The sequence below is a fragment of the Polypterus senegalus genome, chromosome 9 (assembly GCF_016835505.1).
Source record: "Polypterus senegalus isolate Bchr_013 chromosome 9, ASM1683550v1, whole genome shotgun sequence".
NCBI lineage: Eukaryota > Metazoa > Chordata > Cladistia > Polypteriformes > Polypteridae > Polypterus > Polypterus senegalus.
Window position 1 is genome coordinate 5,616,727 of NC_053162.1, and position 16,275 is coordinate 5,633,001.

Here is a 16,275-nt window from a genome sequence, read left to right on the forward strand (position 1 = left end):
CTCCCCTGTGCTGTGCAGTGAGCACAGGGCGCAGTAGACATTTGGGCCCTCAGGCAACCCTCATGAAGTCTGTTTCTGATTGTTTGGTCAGAGACATTCACACCAGTGGCCTGCTGGAGGTCATTTTGTAGGGCTCTGGCAGTGCTCATCCTGTTCCTCCTTGCCCAAAGGAGCAGATACTGGTCCTGCTGATGGGTTATGGACCTTCTATGGCCCTCTCCAGCTCTCCTAGAGTAACTGCTTGTCTCCTAGAATCTCCTCCATGCCCTTGAGACTGTGCAGGGAGACACAACAAACCTTCTGGCAATAATACACATTGATGTGCCATCCTGGAGAAGTTGGACTACCTGTGCAACCTCTGTAGGGTTCAGCTATCGACTCATGCTACCAGTAGTTACACTGACTGTAGCCAAATGCAAAACTAGTGAAGAAACAGTCAGAAAAGATGAGGAGGGAAAAATGTCAGTGGCCTCCACCTGTTCAACCATTCCTGTTTTGGGGGCCATCTCATTGTTGCCCCTCTAGTGCATCCATCCATCCATCCATCCTCTTCCGCTTATCCGAGGTCGGGTCGGGGGCAGCAGCAAGCAGAGGCCCAGACTTCCCTCTCCCGGCCACTTCTTCCAGCTCTTCGGGAGAATCCCAAAGGCGTTCCCAGGCCAGCCGGAGACATAGTCCCTCCAGCGTGTCCTGGGTCTTCCCGGGGCCTCCTCCCGGTTGGGCGTGCCGGAACACCTCACCAGGGAGGCGTCCAGGAGGCATCCTGATCAGATGCCGAGCCACCTCATCTGACTCCTCTCGATGTGGAGGAGTAGCGGCTCTACTCTGAGCCCCTCCCGGATGACTGAGCTTCTCACCCTATCTTTAAGGGAAAGCCCAGACACCCTGCGGAGGAAACTCATTTCAGCCGCTTGTATTCGTGATCTCGTTCTTTCGGTCACTACCCATAGCTCATGACCATAGGTGAGGGTAGGAGCGTAGATCGACTGGTAAACTGAGAGCTTTGCCTTACGGCTCAGCTCCTTTTCCCCACGACAGACCTATGCAGAGCCCGCATCACTGCGGATGCCGCACCGATCCGCCTGTCGATCTCACGCTCCATTCTTCCCTCACTCGTGAACAAGACCCCGAGATACTTGAACTCCTCCACTTGGGGCAGGATCTCTCCCCAACCCTGAGAGGGCACTCCACCCTTTTCCGGCTGAGTACCATGCTCTCGGATTTGGAGGTGCTGATTCTCATCCCAGCCTTCACACTCAGCTGCGAACCGATCCAGAGAGCTGAAGATCACGGCCTGATGAAGCAAACAGGACAACATCATCTGCAAAAGCAGTGACCCAATCCTGAGTCCACCAAACCGGACCCCTTCAACACCCTGGCTGCGCCTAGAAATTCTGTCCATAAAAGTTATGAACAGAATGGTGACAAAGGGCAGCCCTGGCGGAGTCCAACTCTCACTGGAAGCGGGCTCGACTTACTGCGGCAATGCGGACCAAGCTCTGACACGGTTGTACAGAGACCGAACAGCTCTTATCAGGGGTCCGGTACCCCATACTCCCGAGCACCCCACAGGATTCCCGAGGGACACGGTCGAATGCCTTTTCCAAGTCCACAAAACACATGTAGACCGGTCGGGCAAACTCCCATGCACCCTCAGGACTCTGCTAAGGGTGAAGAGCTGGTCCACTGTTCCGCGACCAGGGCGAAAACCACACTGTTCCTCCTGAATCCGAGGTTGACTATCCGGCGGACCCTCCTCTCCAGAACCCCGAATAGACTTTTCCAGGGAGGCTGAGGAGTGTGATCCCTCTATAGTTGGAACACACCCTCCGGTCCCCTTTTAAAGAGGGGACCACCACCCCGGTCTGCCAATCCAGAGGCACTGTCCCGATGTCCATGCGATGTTGCAGAGGCGTGTCAACCAAGACAGTCCTACAACATCCAGAGCCTTAAGGAACTCGGTATCTCATCCACCCCGGGCCCTGCCACCAAGGAGTTTTTGACCACCTCGGTGACTTCAGTCCCAGAGATGGGAGAGCCCACCTCAGAGTCCCCAGGCTCTGCTTCCTCGTGGAAGGCATGTTAGTGGGATTGAGGAGGTCTTGAAGTACTCCTCCCACCGACCCACAGCGTCAGTGAGGTCAGCAGCGCACCATCCCCACCATATACGGTGTTGACACTGCACTGCTTCCCCTCCTGAGGCGCGGACGGTGGACCAGAATCTCCTCGAAGCCGTCCGAAGTCGTTCTCCATGGCCTCTCCAAACTCCTCCCATGCCCAAGTTTTGCCTCAGCAACAACCGGCCAGCGTTCGCTTGGCCTGCGGTACCTATCAGCTGCCTCCAGAGACCCACAGGACAAAAAGTCCTATAGGACTCCTTCTTCAGCTTGACGGCATCCCTCACGCGGTGTCCACCAGCGGGTTGGGGATTGCCGCCACGACAGGCACCGACCACCTTGCGGCCACAGCTCCGGTCAGCCGCCTCAACAATAGAGGCACGGAACATGGCCCATTGGACTCAATGTCCCCACCTCCCTCGGGGCGTGGTTGAAGTTCTGCGGAGGTGGGAGTTGAAGCTACTTCTGACAGGGGACTCTGCCAGCCGTTCCCAGCAGACCCTCACAACACGTTTGGGCCTACCAGGTCTGACCGGCATCTTCCCCACCATCGAAGCCAACTCACCACCAGGTGGTGATCAGTTGACAGCTCCGCCCCTCTCTTCACCCGAGTGTCCAAGACATATGGCGCAAGTCCGGCGACCGACCACAAAGTCGATCATCGACCTGAGGCCTAGGGTGTCCTGGTGCCAAGTGCACATATGAACACCCTTATGCTTGAACATGGTGTTCGTTATGGACAATCCGTGGCGAGCACAGAAGTCCAATAACAAAACACCGCTCGGGTTCAGATCGGGGCCATTCCTCCCAATCACGCCCTTCCAGGTCTCACTGTCATTGCCCACGTGAGCATTGAAGTCTCCCAGCAAAACGAGGGAATCCCCAGAAGGTATGCCCTCTAGCAACCCCTCCAGAGACTCCAAAAGGGTGGATACTCCAAACTGCTGTTGGCATATGCACAAACAACAGTCAGGACCCTTCCCCCACCCGAAGGCGGAGGGAGGCCACCCTCTCGTCCACGGGGTAAACCCCAATGCACAGGCTCCGAGTCGGGGGGCCATAAGTATGCCCACACCTGCTCGGCCTCTCACGGGGCAACTCCAGAGTGGTAGAGAGTCCAGCCCCTCTCAAGGAGATTGGTTCCAGAGTCCAAGCTGTGCATCGAGGTGAGTCCGACTATATCTAGCCGGAACCTCTCGACCTCGCGCACTAGCTCAGGCTCCTTCCCCTTCAGAGAGGTGACATTCCACGTCCCAAGAGCCAGTTTCTGTAGCCGAGGATCAGACCGCCAAGGTCCCCGCCTTCGGCCACCACCCAACTCACACTGCACCCGACCTCCTTGGCCCCTCCCATAGGTGGTGAGCCCATGGGGAGGCCCTCTAGTGCATCTGTTGTTAATTTCATTAACACCACAGCAGCTGAAACTGATTAACAACCCCCTCTGCTACTTAACTGACCAGATTAATATCCCATAAGTTTCATTGACTTTATGCTATACTCTGCTTAAAAAGTGTTCCTTTAATTCTTTTGAGCAGTATATATTTTTTTTAAGATTTTTAACCACAAATATAGTTAATTATACCATAGAATGCACAGTGTAATAGCAAACTAAATGTAAAACATTGAATAACACTGAGACAACCTTGAACAGAGAAAACTAACCTTGCAGGAGTTCACGCTACAGCCTTACGAACCGCTTGCTGTAAACACTTTTTTTTTTTTTTAATGAGTTGTAAACACAGGGGTAAAAATAAAAATTTGAAAAATCCTTAATTTATACAAAAACTCATCATAAACAACCAAGTAAACTAACCTTGTATGAGTCGAGTTCTGGCATCAAGGAAGTGAGCAGGAAGCTAGGTGGAAAGGAGATTACAGTTTTGAGGTAAAGTACCTCTGCGCGATGCACATCTGACCGAGAACAATGTACTGTACAGGAAGAGACTGAACACATGCATAAATCACCGGTGCGTACAAACCGGAAGGGAAACGACATAGAGCACAAGGAGCGCAGAGCGAAAGCTGGCACAAACACTAATGTGCAAGCACGCACGTCTGACCGAGAACAATGCAACACGTGCGGAATTCATCGGCGGGTACAAACCGGAAGGGAAACTGGCTTGTTCGTCAATTGAGTGTTTGGTCGAGAACAGTTTCAAAAGTTTAGCGAACTTTTTGGTCATGACCCGATTTGTACGTGTTCAGAGACATTCGTGACCCGAGGTTCCACTGTATAGACAAAATGCACGGCCACCAAATGCCAGTATTGCGTCAGCTCGCCTGTTGACAACATGTTGCAAAAAATCTTATTTTATCGCACTTGTTTCCTAATATTGTGTTGTGGTATTTCAGAAAACAAGTTATTTATTTCGTAAAATTAGAGACAAAAAAAGTTGAACAGCAAAACCTTTTAACCTTCTTTACTAGAGGCAAGGACAATATTCAGGAAAAAAAGTAGTGATGGTACCAAAAGTATACCAAGTACTAGTGCTTCAAGTTTAGAAGAAACAAAGAAAACAGAAAAATGCCGATACTTCAGAATGTGCAATACAAACCAAAAAGATAAAAGGAAACTTTGTTAGGCAATATGATAAGGTGTAGTTAAAGTTTGATTTCATTGTAACCCCTGGCAGTGAACTATCGCCACGGCCTTTGTATGTAGTATAATTTACAAATATTTTTACATTGAGAAATAAATGGATGCGTTAAAAATGAAACTGACTCTTTGGGATAGTCGCGTATAACAGGAAGACATAGAAATGTTCCACTTTTGGGAGAATTTTTAATTGCTGCTGCTGTCAACCAGAAAGTCATATTCAACATAATAAGTCGATATTTAAGGGCATTAGCGGAAAACTGCAAAAATTATTTCCCTGGAAATGAGGATCCTCGTAAAGATAACCTCTGAATTAATAATCCCTTCTTGGAAGATATAAAGTCATGTGCATTCAATCTTCGTGAAAAAGAAAAGCTGATTGAGTTGTCTTCTGATGTCACTCTGGTGTTCAGGCCTAAAATGCGACCATTGTCTTAATTTTGGATATCACTCGGAAAAGAATATCCATCTCTGAGTTATAAAGCAATCAAATTGTTGGCCATTTTTTCAACTTCCTATTTGTGTGAAAAGACTTTTTCAGCCTTTCCAGTAATAAAAAACCAAACAGAAAAATCAAATGGATGTTAATGCAGTGCTTTGTCTCTCAGAAACAACACTGCAACCACGTATATCAAATTTTCTAACAAAGAAGCAGCAGCAGATGACACACTAACTAAAAATTGTCATTTTGTAACATTAGGTTTAATAAATAAAATACTTTCTGCATTGGTTTTTATTTCTGTCTTAGCCGTCTGCAAAATATTTTTGCCAGTCTGCAGGTGTAAAAAGGTTGAAGAACGCTGGTTTAGAGTCAAACCCTCAAAAAACAATGGACATTTCTTTTGATGTTTGGAACCAATCTAACAACTGCAGCCAGACTACCACCCTGATCTGACCGGAAACCGGCTGCAAAGTAAACACACGAAGACAAACTACCTTTGTTCATAGACACAAACTTAATAGGTATTTGCAATGTGTTAGTCAAGCATAGCGTGTGGCAGATGCAGTCCTAAGTGTTCATACAATAGTAGTGCTTCACCCTGTAGTGGACCTTGTGTCAAGCGATGCAATGCTAGACATAGAAAATTCAATATCTTGGTTTATTTCAATGCAGCCTTGATTCAGCAAGATGACTCTCTTGCAATAAAAAAGCTGAGCTGGATGAACATTAGAACACTCTGGACGAGAACAGGCCATTCAGCCCAACAAAGCTCGCCAGTCCTACCCACTTATTTCTTCCAAAAAAACATCAAGTCGAGTTTTGAAAGTCCCTAACGTCTTACTGTCTGCCACACTACCTGGTCGCTTATTCCAAGTGTCTATCGTTCTTTGTGTAAAGAAAAACTTCCTAATGTTTGTGCGAAATTTACCCTTAACAAGTTTCCAGCTGTGTCCCCGTGTTCTTGATGAACTCATTTTAAAATAACAGTCTCGATCCACTGTACTAATTCCATTCATAATTTTAAACTCTTCATTCATGTCACCTCTTAAACTTCTTTTGTTTAAACTGTAAAGGCTCAGCTCTTTTCATCTTTCCTCATAATTCATCCCCTGTAGCCCCGTAATCAGCCCAGTCGCTCTTCTCTGGACCTTCTCTAGTGCTGTTATGTCCTTTTTGTAGCCTGGAGACCAAAACTGCACACAGGACTCCAGATGAGGCCTCACCAGTGTGTTATAAGGCTGAGCAGAACCTCCTGTGACTTGAACTCCACACATCAAGGCGCTATATAACCTGACATTCTGTTAGCCTTCTTAATGGCTTCTGAACATTGTCAGGAAGTCGATAGCTTAGAGTCCACCATGACTCCTAAATCCTTCTCATAAGGTGGACTCTCGATTTTCCAACCGCCCATTGTGTATTCAAACCTAACATTTTGACTTCCTATGTGTAATTCTTTACATTTACTGACATTAAATTTCACCGTCCACAAATCTGCCCAAGCCTGTCTGCTATCCAAGTCCTTCTGTGATGATATAACGGATTCCAAATTATCTGCTAATCCACCTGTCTTGGTATCATCTGCAAACTTAACCAGCTTGTTCCTTATATTCCAATCTAAATCATTTATATATATTAAAAATAGCAGCGGCCACTAGCACTGCCCCCTGCTGGTCACCACTCTTAACATTGGCCAGTTCTGATGAGGTTCCTCACACCATCACCCTCTGCTTCCTGTGTCTGAGCCAATTCTGCACACATCTAAAAACATCACCCTGAACTGCCACTTCATTTAATTTGATGCCCACCCTCTCATGTGGCACCTTATCAAATGCTTTCTGAAAGTCCTCATCTATAATATCATCTGCTCCACTCTGGTCGTATCCTATTGTTGCCTCCTCATAGAATTCAAGGATGTTAGTAAAACACGAGTGAAAAGAAGTGAGTTTTTAATCTTGTTTTAAACAGTTCAATTGTAGATGACTCCTTGATACGATGAGGTAGAGAGTTCCACAGGCGAGGGGCAGCAGTCGCAAAGGCCCTGTCCCCCTTGGTTTTACATTTGGTACGAGGGACAACAAGAGACAACTGACCAGAAGATCTAAGCACTCTGGATGGCTGGTGTAAAACACACAGTTCAGATAAATAGGCAGAAGCAAGCCCTCTTCTGAGCCCAAGCTGACTGTTCCTAATAACTCCTGTCCTTGCCAGGTGTTGCTCAATCTTCTCCTTAATAATTCCTTCCATTAATTTTCCTGTGATGCATGTTAAGCTTACTGGCCTAGGTAGTGAGGTAGTGCAGAGCAAACAGTACTGCAGCATGCTAGTTTCTATGAGTATTCTCCTGGACAAAACATGTAACATAGCAAAGTTTATCATCTCTTATATATATTTCTCTTCTGGTTCGTCCTGCTTCCTCTTCAAACCCGGTCACGTCACGTCACCGCCCTACTGTATATCTAGCCTGACCGCGTGACCTTTCACTTTGGTGGTGACGTGACACAAATTGGGTCATGAGAGGAGCGGGGAACGCGGTAGTCCGAAGGAGGAGTAGGAATCGAGAAAAGCAGTGCGGGGGTGTATGGGAGGCCGCAGCATAGCTGGGAGGGGGGCAAGGGGGGGGCATCTGTCCCAGGCGCAGCATCCTGGGGGTGCCAAATTGATGTTACAAAATTTTAGAATGAAATGTTTTCCATTCTTAAATGCACTAAAAAGTTAATAAAAAACATTTGCATACTCAGTCCATCACTCCATCGGTATGAGGATATCTTTTTTCGTTGTTTTTTGTCTCTTTCTGATTTCGAAGCACGTATTAGTTCTGTATACCCAACAGACGATAATTTATCCCCTCCACTACTCTATCATGCTTGACTCCCACCCAGAAACATTTTTGACGTTATTAAACAAGTCACGCGACTGACATGAGGCATTAGTGTATCACTGTCTAAGTTGCTGCAAACGCCATTTCTGTGTGCCAAGTGATACATTTTGATGAACTAATCGATAAATTTGCAGCAGCAAAGGTTAGGAAAATTTCTCTTTGAAGTTAATAATTACATTTAAAGCATTATACAGTACATCAAACTATTTTTTTTACTTTATACTAACTTAATTTTCAGGTTATTATATTATTATATCCAATGTAATGCTTAAGTTTTTGCAATGCTATATTTGAATAATATTTTTAAATAATTATATTTTCGAACTACCATTGTTGTCTTAATTATTTTACTTCGTTCTATCTTTATAAATTTAAACCTTAAATAAATTAAAAATTAAAATATTAAAAAATGTAAAGCTATTTAAAATAAAAAAATATGACTTTTTTTCTTAAAATGCATTTTTTAAAAATTTCTTTCCCTTCCCCATTGCATTTTGGCCAACAGTAGGGGGCGCGAAATCTTCAGTTATCTCCGGGCGCTGAAAACCCCAGCTACACCTCTGCAGCCAACGTGGGGAAGGGTTTGGAAGAGGAGGAATAGGAATTGAGAAACGCCATGTAGGGGGGGGGCCTGGGTTTGAAGAGGAAGCAGGACGAGCCAGAAGAGAAATTTATAGAAGAGACTAGCAGATTACCCGGTAGCTTCGCTCACTGAGTGGAAGGGAAAAATTTGTGGCTCTCATGAGGCAACGGCATTAATGACCCAATTCTATGACAGATTTGCCCTCGCATTTTAAATGTCAGAATTAAGCCAGACTCCTCGGTAGCAGCTGTGGTGCCAAATGATGTCATCTGAAAACACGAATTGCATTTCCTATTGTTCTGCAGAAAGTGAGTTGAATGTGGATTTGCGCCAGAAATAAGAGACAACAACGGTTCAGCTGGATGGCTTAAAGGTGTTAATTCCACCGTGCCGTCTAAACAACACATCCCACGTGATTCAAATTTAACCCTCTGTGCTTGGCAGTACTCACACATGATGTCCATTTCTCCTATTGTAACTTTTGGATGTAGGCAATAATCTTTTTCAATGTTATAATCGAATCCCTCCATATACAGACCCTGACACCTGTGTGACGTAGTAGCCTGTGAATACTGCATCCGTTGAATTCGATTCTGTTCAGCATGTTGTTCTGGTGTTTGTGAGGCCGTCAATTGTGATTTCCGTATACGTTGTTCAGTGAGCCTGCGAGTCTTCTCTCTCGATCTGATTCTGTCTCACTTTCTCGGTGTAACTTGACTGTTGTGGTCATACATAATTTCCATTTCAAATGCGAAAAGAATTTTATATATACAGGTACTCCTCACTTTACGTCCACTCGCACTTACGACCAATCGAGTTTCGACCTGCAATTCGGGGAATCCCCTTTCTCAGCTTGAGTGTCCGTCAGTGACATGCGCACTGAGCGTACTAAAGGCTTGCTATGCGTTTTTTTCAGTCAGTTTCATTCCTACAAGCAGTCACTGTGTAACCTTGTTTTTTTATTTTTTTTTTTACATATTTGTAACCCCAAAATAGTACAGATGTTGACGAAAAGAAAAAGTATGGCATCATCTGGAGAAATTAAGAAACACGACCTTGAAGTGAAAATAAAAATCATACAAGACTACGAAGCTGGTAAAACAGTTAAAGAAATAGCACGTGACTTGAAATTGGCACATTCGACAATTTCAACGATTTTAAAGGATAAAGTTAGAGTGAAAGAGGTGGTGAAATCATCGACAGGATTTAAAGCCATAATAACTAGGCAGCGAAAAGGTCTTATTAAAGAGATGGAGAAATTATTGGCGATCTGGTTTGACAACCAGATACAAAATAATATGCCGATAAGCCTTTTAATAATTCAAGCTAAGGCACGCAGTATCTTTGAGACTTTGAAGGCACATGAAGGTGAAAAATCGACAGAATCATTTACAGCAAGCCATGGATGGTTTCAGCGGTTTAGGTGGAGATTCAATCTGCATAATTGGAGAATCAGTGGTGAGGCGGCCAGCGGGGATGTAGAAGCAGCAGAAAAATTTGTTGACGAATTGGATGAAATAAGTAAATTATTATCTGCCCGAAACAGATATTCAATGTGGATGAAACCAGGCTGTGATGAAAAAAAATGCCTGAAAGGTACTATGTGCACAAAGAAGCTAAGGCAATGCCCGGTTTCAAAGCTTTTAAAGACAGGATCACGTTGTTGTTGGGAGGGAATGCCGCTGGGTTCAAGTTAAAGCCTTTCCTGGACTATTGCTCCAAAAACCCACGTGCATTAAAGAACGTGTCACAAGAACGAGACATGGACAGATAAAGAGTTGGGGCAGCCACCCGTATAATGTGGTATCCTGGCTGCAAAAGGTCGTTTTATCAAACAATCAGCACTGAAGTGCATTCAACTGAGTCCAGAACAAGACTGAAACAAAGGAAAAGGGGCAGGTTTTAAAGGGGGAGACAGGAAGTGAGGTCATATGGATCTGGCACGTGGTCTTCCACTATTGGCTCATAGCCGGACGTGACATCAGAGGGACTGGAGCTGGTGTGGCCGACTTCCATTGGCTCAGTCCCGGAAGTGATGTCAGGAGAGCCAGGTGAAATCCCCCGGGAATGGTCTACAGGCAAGGGAGAAAATGACTCAGTGCACTCTACCACACCCCGGCATGCCTCCGAACTGCCTTCACTCGAGCCCTTTAGCTGCCTCCCATGCGCACGTGTGTGACAAACGTTAGTAAAAACAGTCTGCCCGTTTACTATCGTGGAAATAAAAAGGCATGGATGACGCAACCTTTATTTTAAGATTGATTTTTGAACTGCTTCATACCCACAGTCCAGCATTATTGTTTGGAAATGGGAGTTCCATTTAAAATTATTCTCCTGCTTGATAATGCTCCAGGCCACCTCCGGCATCTCAATGATTTACTACAATGGATCAGGGCGCTATAGCTACGTTCAAAGCGTTTTATTTGTGCACGACTTTTTCCCAAGGTATAGCAGCAACAGAAAATGATCTAGTAACCCTTCGTGATTTTTGGAAATCGTACAGTATTTTAGATTGCATTAAAAACATTAAATCAGCTTGGGACGAAGTGACAGATAAGTGTATGCAAGGCATACGGAAAAAATGCATAAAAAGTTTCGATCCTATATTCCCGGCGCAAGCTCCTCGCTTATCGACCAATTTGCTTAGCGACGTAGTCGTCGGAACGGAACTCGGTCGTAAAGTGAGGAGTACCTGTATACACTCACCTAAAGGATTATTAGGACCACCATACTAATACGGTGTTTGACCCCCTTTCGCCTTCACAACTGCCTTAATTCTACGTGGCATTGATTCAACAAGGTGCTGAAAGCATTCTTTAGAAATGTTGGCCCATATTGATAGGATAGCATCTTGCAGTTGATGGAGATTTGTGGGATGCACATCCAGGGCACGAAGCTCCTGTTCCACCACATCCCAAAGATGCTCTATTGGGTTGAGATCTGGTGACTGTGGGGGCCATTTTAGTACAGTGAACTCATTGTCATGTTCAAGAAACCAATTTGAAATGATTCGAGCTTTGTGACATGGTGCATTATCCTGCTGGAAGTAGCCATCAGAGGATGGGCACATGGTGGTCATGAAGGGATGGACATGGTCAGAAACAATGCTCAGGTAGCCCGTGGCATTTAAACGATGCCCAATTGGCACTAAGGGGCCTAAAGTGTGCCAAGAAAACATCCCCCACACCATTACACCATTACACCACCACCACCAGCCTGCACAGTGGTAACAAGGCATGATGGATCCATGTTCTCATTCTGTTTACGCCAAATTCTGACTCTACCATTTGAATGTCTCAACAGAAATCGAGACTCATCAGACCAGGCGACATTTTTCTAGTCTTCAACTGTCCAATTTTGGTGAGCTCGTGCAAATTGTAGCCTCTTTTTCCTATTTGTAGTGGAGATGAGTAGTACCCGGCGGGGTCTTCTGCTGTTGTAGCCCATCCGCCTCAAGGTTGTGCGTGTTGTGGCTTCACAAATGCTTTGCTGCATACCTCGGTTGTAACGAGTGGTTATTTCAGTCAAAGTTGCTCTTCTATCAGCTTGAATCAGTCGGCCCATTCTCCTCTGACCTCTAGCATCAACAAGGCATTTTCGCCCACAGGACTGCCGCATACTGGATGTTTTCCCTTTTCACACCATTCTTTGTAAACCCTAGAAATGGTTGTACGTGAAAATCCCAGTAACTGAGCAGATTGTGAAATACTCAGACCTGCCCGTCTGGCACCAACAACCATGCCATGCTCAGAATTGCTTAAATCACCTTTCTTTCCCATTCTGACATTCAGTTTGGAGTTCAGGAGATTGTCTTGACCAGGACCACACCCCTAAATGCATTGAAGCAACTGCCATGTGATTGGTTGATTAGATAATTGCATTAATGAGAAATTGAACAGGTGTTCCTAATAATCTTTTAGGTGAGTGTATAATATATATATATATATATATATATATATATATATAATTTTCACTCTGTTATATTGCAGCCATTTGCTAAAATCATTTAAATTAATTTTTTTTCCTCATTAATGTACACACAGCACCCCATATTGACAGACAAAAAATAACTTTTGAAATTGTTGCAGATTTATTAAAAAAGAAAAACTGAAATATCACATGGTCCTAAGTATTCAGACCCTTTGCTGTGACACTCGTATATTTAACTCCGGTGCTTTCCATTTCTTCTGATCATCCTTGAGGTCACCTTCATTTGAGTCCAGCTGTGTTTGATTCTACAGATTGGACTTGATTAGGAAAGCCACACACCTGTCTGTCTATATAAGACCTTACAGCTCACAATGCACGTCAGAGCAAATGAGAATCATGAGGTCAAAGGAACTGCCTGAAGAGCTCAGAGACAGAATTGTGGCAAGGCACAGATCTGGCCAAGGTTACAAAAATTTCTGCTGCACTTAAGGTTCCCAGTGGCCTCCATAATCCTTAAATGGAAGACGTTTGGGACGACCAGAACCCTTCCTAGAGCTGGCTGTCCGGCCAAGCTGAGCTACCGGGGAAGAAGAGCCTTGGTGAGAGAGGTAAAGATGAACCCAAAGATCACTTTGGCTGAGCTCCATAGATGCAGTCAGGAGATGGGAGAAAGTTGTAGAAAGTCAACCATCACTGCAGCCCTCCACCAGTCAGGGCTTTATGGCAGAGTGGCCTGTCGGAAGTCTCTCCTCAGTGCAAGACACATGACAGCCCGCATGGAGTTTGCGTAAAAGACACCTGAAGGACTCTGAGATGGTGAGAAATAAGATTCTCTGGTCTGATGAGACCAAGATAGAACTTTTTGGCCTTAATTCTAAGCCGTATGTGTGGAGACAACCAGGCACTGCTCATCACTTGTCCAATACAGTCCCCACAGTGAAGCATGGCGGTGGCAGCATCATGCTGTGGGGGTGTTTTTCAGCTGCAGGGACAGGACGACTTGTTGCAATCGAGGGAAAGATGAATACGGCCAAGTACAGAGATATCCTGGACAAAAACCTTCTCCAGAGTGCTAAGAAACCTCAGACTGGGACGAAGGTTTACCTTCCAACAAGACAATGACCCTAAGCACACAGCTAAAATAACTTGAAGGAGTGGCTTCACAACAACTCTGTGACTGTTCTTGAATGGCCCAGCCAGAGCCCTGACTTAAACCCAATTGAGCATCTCTGGAGAGACCTAAAAATGGCCGTCCACCAACGTTTACCATCCAACCTGACAGAACTGGAGAGGATCTGCAAGGAGGAATGGCAGAGGATCCCCAAATCCAGGTGTGAAAAACTTGTTACATCTTTCCCAAGAAGACTCACGGCTGTATTAGCTCAAAAGGGGGCTTCTACTAAATACTGAGCAAAGGGTCTGAATATTTAGGACCAGGTGAGATTTCAGTTTTTCTTTTTTAATAAATCTGCAACAATTTCAAAAATTCTTTTTTTTTTGTCTGTCAGTATGGGGTGCTGTGTGTACATTAATGAGGGAAAAATAATTTAAATGATTTTAGCAAATGGCTGCAATATAACAAAGAGTGAAAAATTGAAGGGGGTCTGAATACTTTCCATATCCACTGTATGTATGTGTGTATAAATAAATATATATATATATATTGTGAACGGCACCCGGGCACAGACAGGCGGACATGTTGTTTTTCAACCACCACACGTTTATTTACAATATTTACAAGAATAATTTGGTCACAAAGACCCAGTCCAATGGTCACACAGACCTCAATCACGTGCACAAACCCCAAACAGTTACAAAGTCCTGGCCACAATGCCTTTCTTCGGGCCGCCTCCACTCTCCACTGCTTCGTCCTCCTTCCACCGACTCCAGCCCTGAATGAAGGAGCGGCCCTTTATGGAGGACCGGATGAGCCCAGGTGTTCCGGCAATCTACTTCTGGCCACGCCCAAGTGTGGCGGAAGTGCCGGCTGTCCTCCCGGCTGCTCTCCGGCGCGTCATAAATCTTCCCCAGCACTTCCTGGTGTGGCGGGAGTGCTGGGAAACAAGTCCCAAGGCATTGGGGCGCCTCCTGGCGGTGACCACGGGCCCCTACAGGGAAGGGCTTCCATGCCCTCGACCCGTGGCCCCAAAGCAACCGGAAGGCAAACCCCGTGGTCCAGGCAGGGCTCTGACCCTCTTCCGGTCCCTCCTGGCGTCCCGGCGGGTCATGGCCCCTGGCATCCCTGACAATATATATATATATATATATATATATATATATATATATATATATAAGAGATTATTGAGTGCAAACTGATCGCTATCCAAAATTCTGAAACAATCTTCATTCCCATAATCTCTATCCTTCCTTCCGACACCAATCTCCCTTTTAAATTTAAACGCACACAATTCCCACTCAGACTCGCCTTCTCCATGACTATCAACAAGTCCCAAAGACAAACGTTTGCAAATATTTGCGTTAATCTACAACAACCAGTCTTCAGCCACGGTCAGTTGCACGTGGCTTTTTCTAGGGTCAGATCTTTCGACTCATTATCTGTTGTCTCCAGCAAAACACCGATTCACAACTGCGTCTTTCAAGAAGTATTCCTTTCTCACCGTTTTCCGTTCCTATTCTTACACCATTCGGGCGTCAGCTAGTTAGCAGTATTTTGGCAAAATAGAAGTGCAACTTTAAGCCAGGAAATAGTAAAGATGACAAACACACAGAGTGCCAGGTCAGCGAGTAAAGCAACACGAAGAACAGTCTCTGCCAGACTTGCTTATGAAGCCAGGAAGGGTGAGCGCTGCTGGTGACATAGCTACTCTCCAAAGGAAGCACAAGTTTGATTCTACCTGTGTTTTTGATTCACTAAATATACAGCATAATAATATATGATGCACAAAAAATATTTTAACTATTAAGGTAAGAGGTAATACACCAGTGACCGTCTTAGCACGGTAAGTCTTCACAGGAAAGCTGATGATACGTAAAAATCCATCCGAGTAATCTGCAGGACTAACACATAACCAAACGAATTCACAAGTAAAGGAAAGCATTAGTGTATTACCACTCCTTGGAAAACACGAGCAGATAATGCTGGAAGAAATGCAACATATCTGTGAAAACTGAGAATATTCCTTTAATTCGTTCTTGGCATTGGAAAAAAAAGGTCAAACAATTCATAAATAAGGCATCAAATAGATGTAAGCAATTGGAAGTTTCATTCCGCGAACTTCCTTGTCTTAAATTGGCCTCTGGATCATAGTCCTTAACATTAACTTAGATATTATGCTACGACTTTTAGCGCTAAAAGTAACTTTCAAATTTAACCCACCAACTACGCCAAGTGTTTTGCCACGGACTCAGACAACGAACTGTCCAGTTGTAAGAAGCTGCTCCCGAGGACCTTTGCAATCCAGATGTCATGGGTTCATAAGCTGACCACCCAACAGCTACCAAAGTGCAAAATGAGGTGCCCTGGGATGGATCATGGTGCAATTCTACAACAAAAATGATGTTCCTGATAGTTTTTGAGATAGTGTGGTGGTGCAGTACTTACCGCTATGGCCGAAAGGCTCCAGTGACCTGACTTAATAACCTGCCCTGCTCACTCTTTGTATGGAGTTGGCACATTCTTCTTGTGTTACTCAAGGATGTCCAGCTACTCCATCTCAAAAAGCTGTGTATTATATTGATTATTATCTCTAAATGGGCCGAGCGTGAGTG

At 45.0% G+C, this 16,275-nt stretch overlaps 1 pseudogene; it reads left to right on the plus strand.

The window, feature by feature from the left end:
* LOC120535281 overlaps positions 1-16,275 on the plus strand; it is a 149,228-nt pseudogene that overhangs the window by 105,022 nt on the left and 27,931 nt on the right.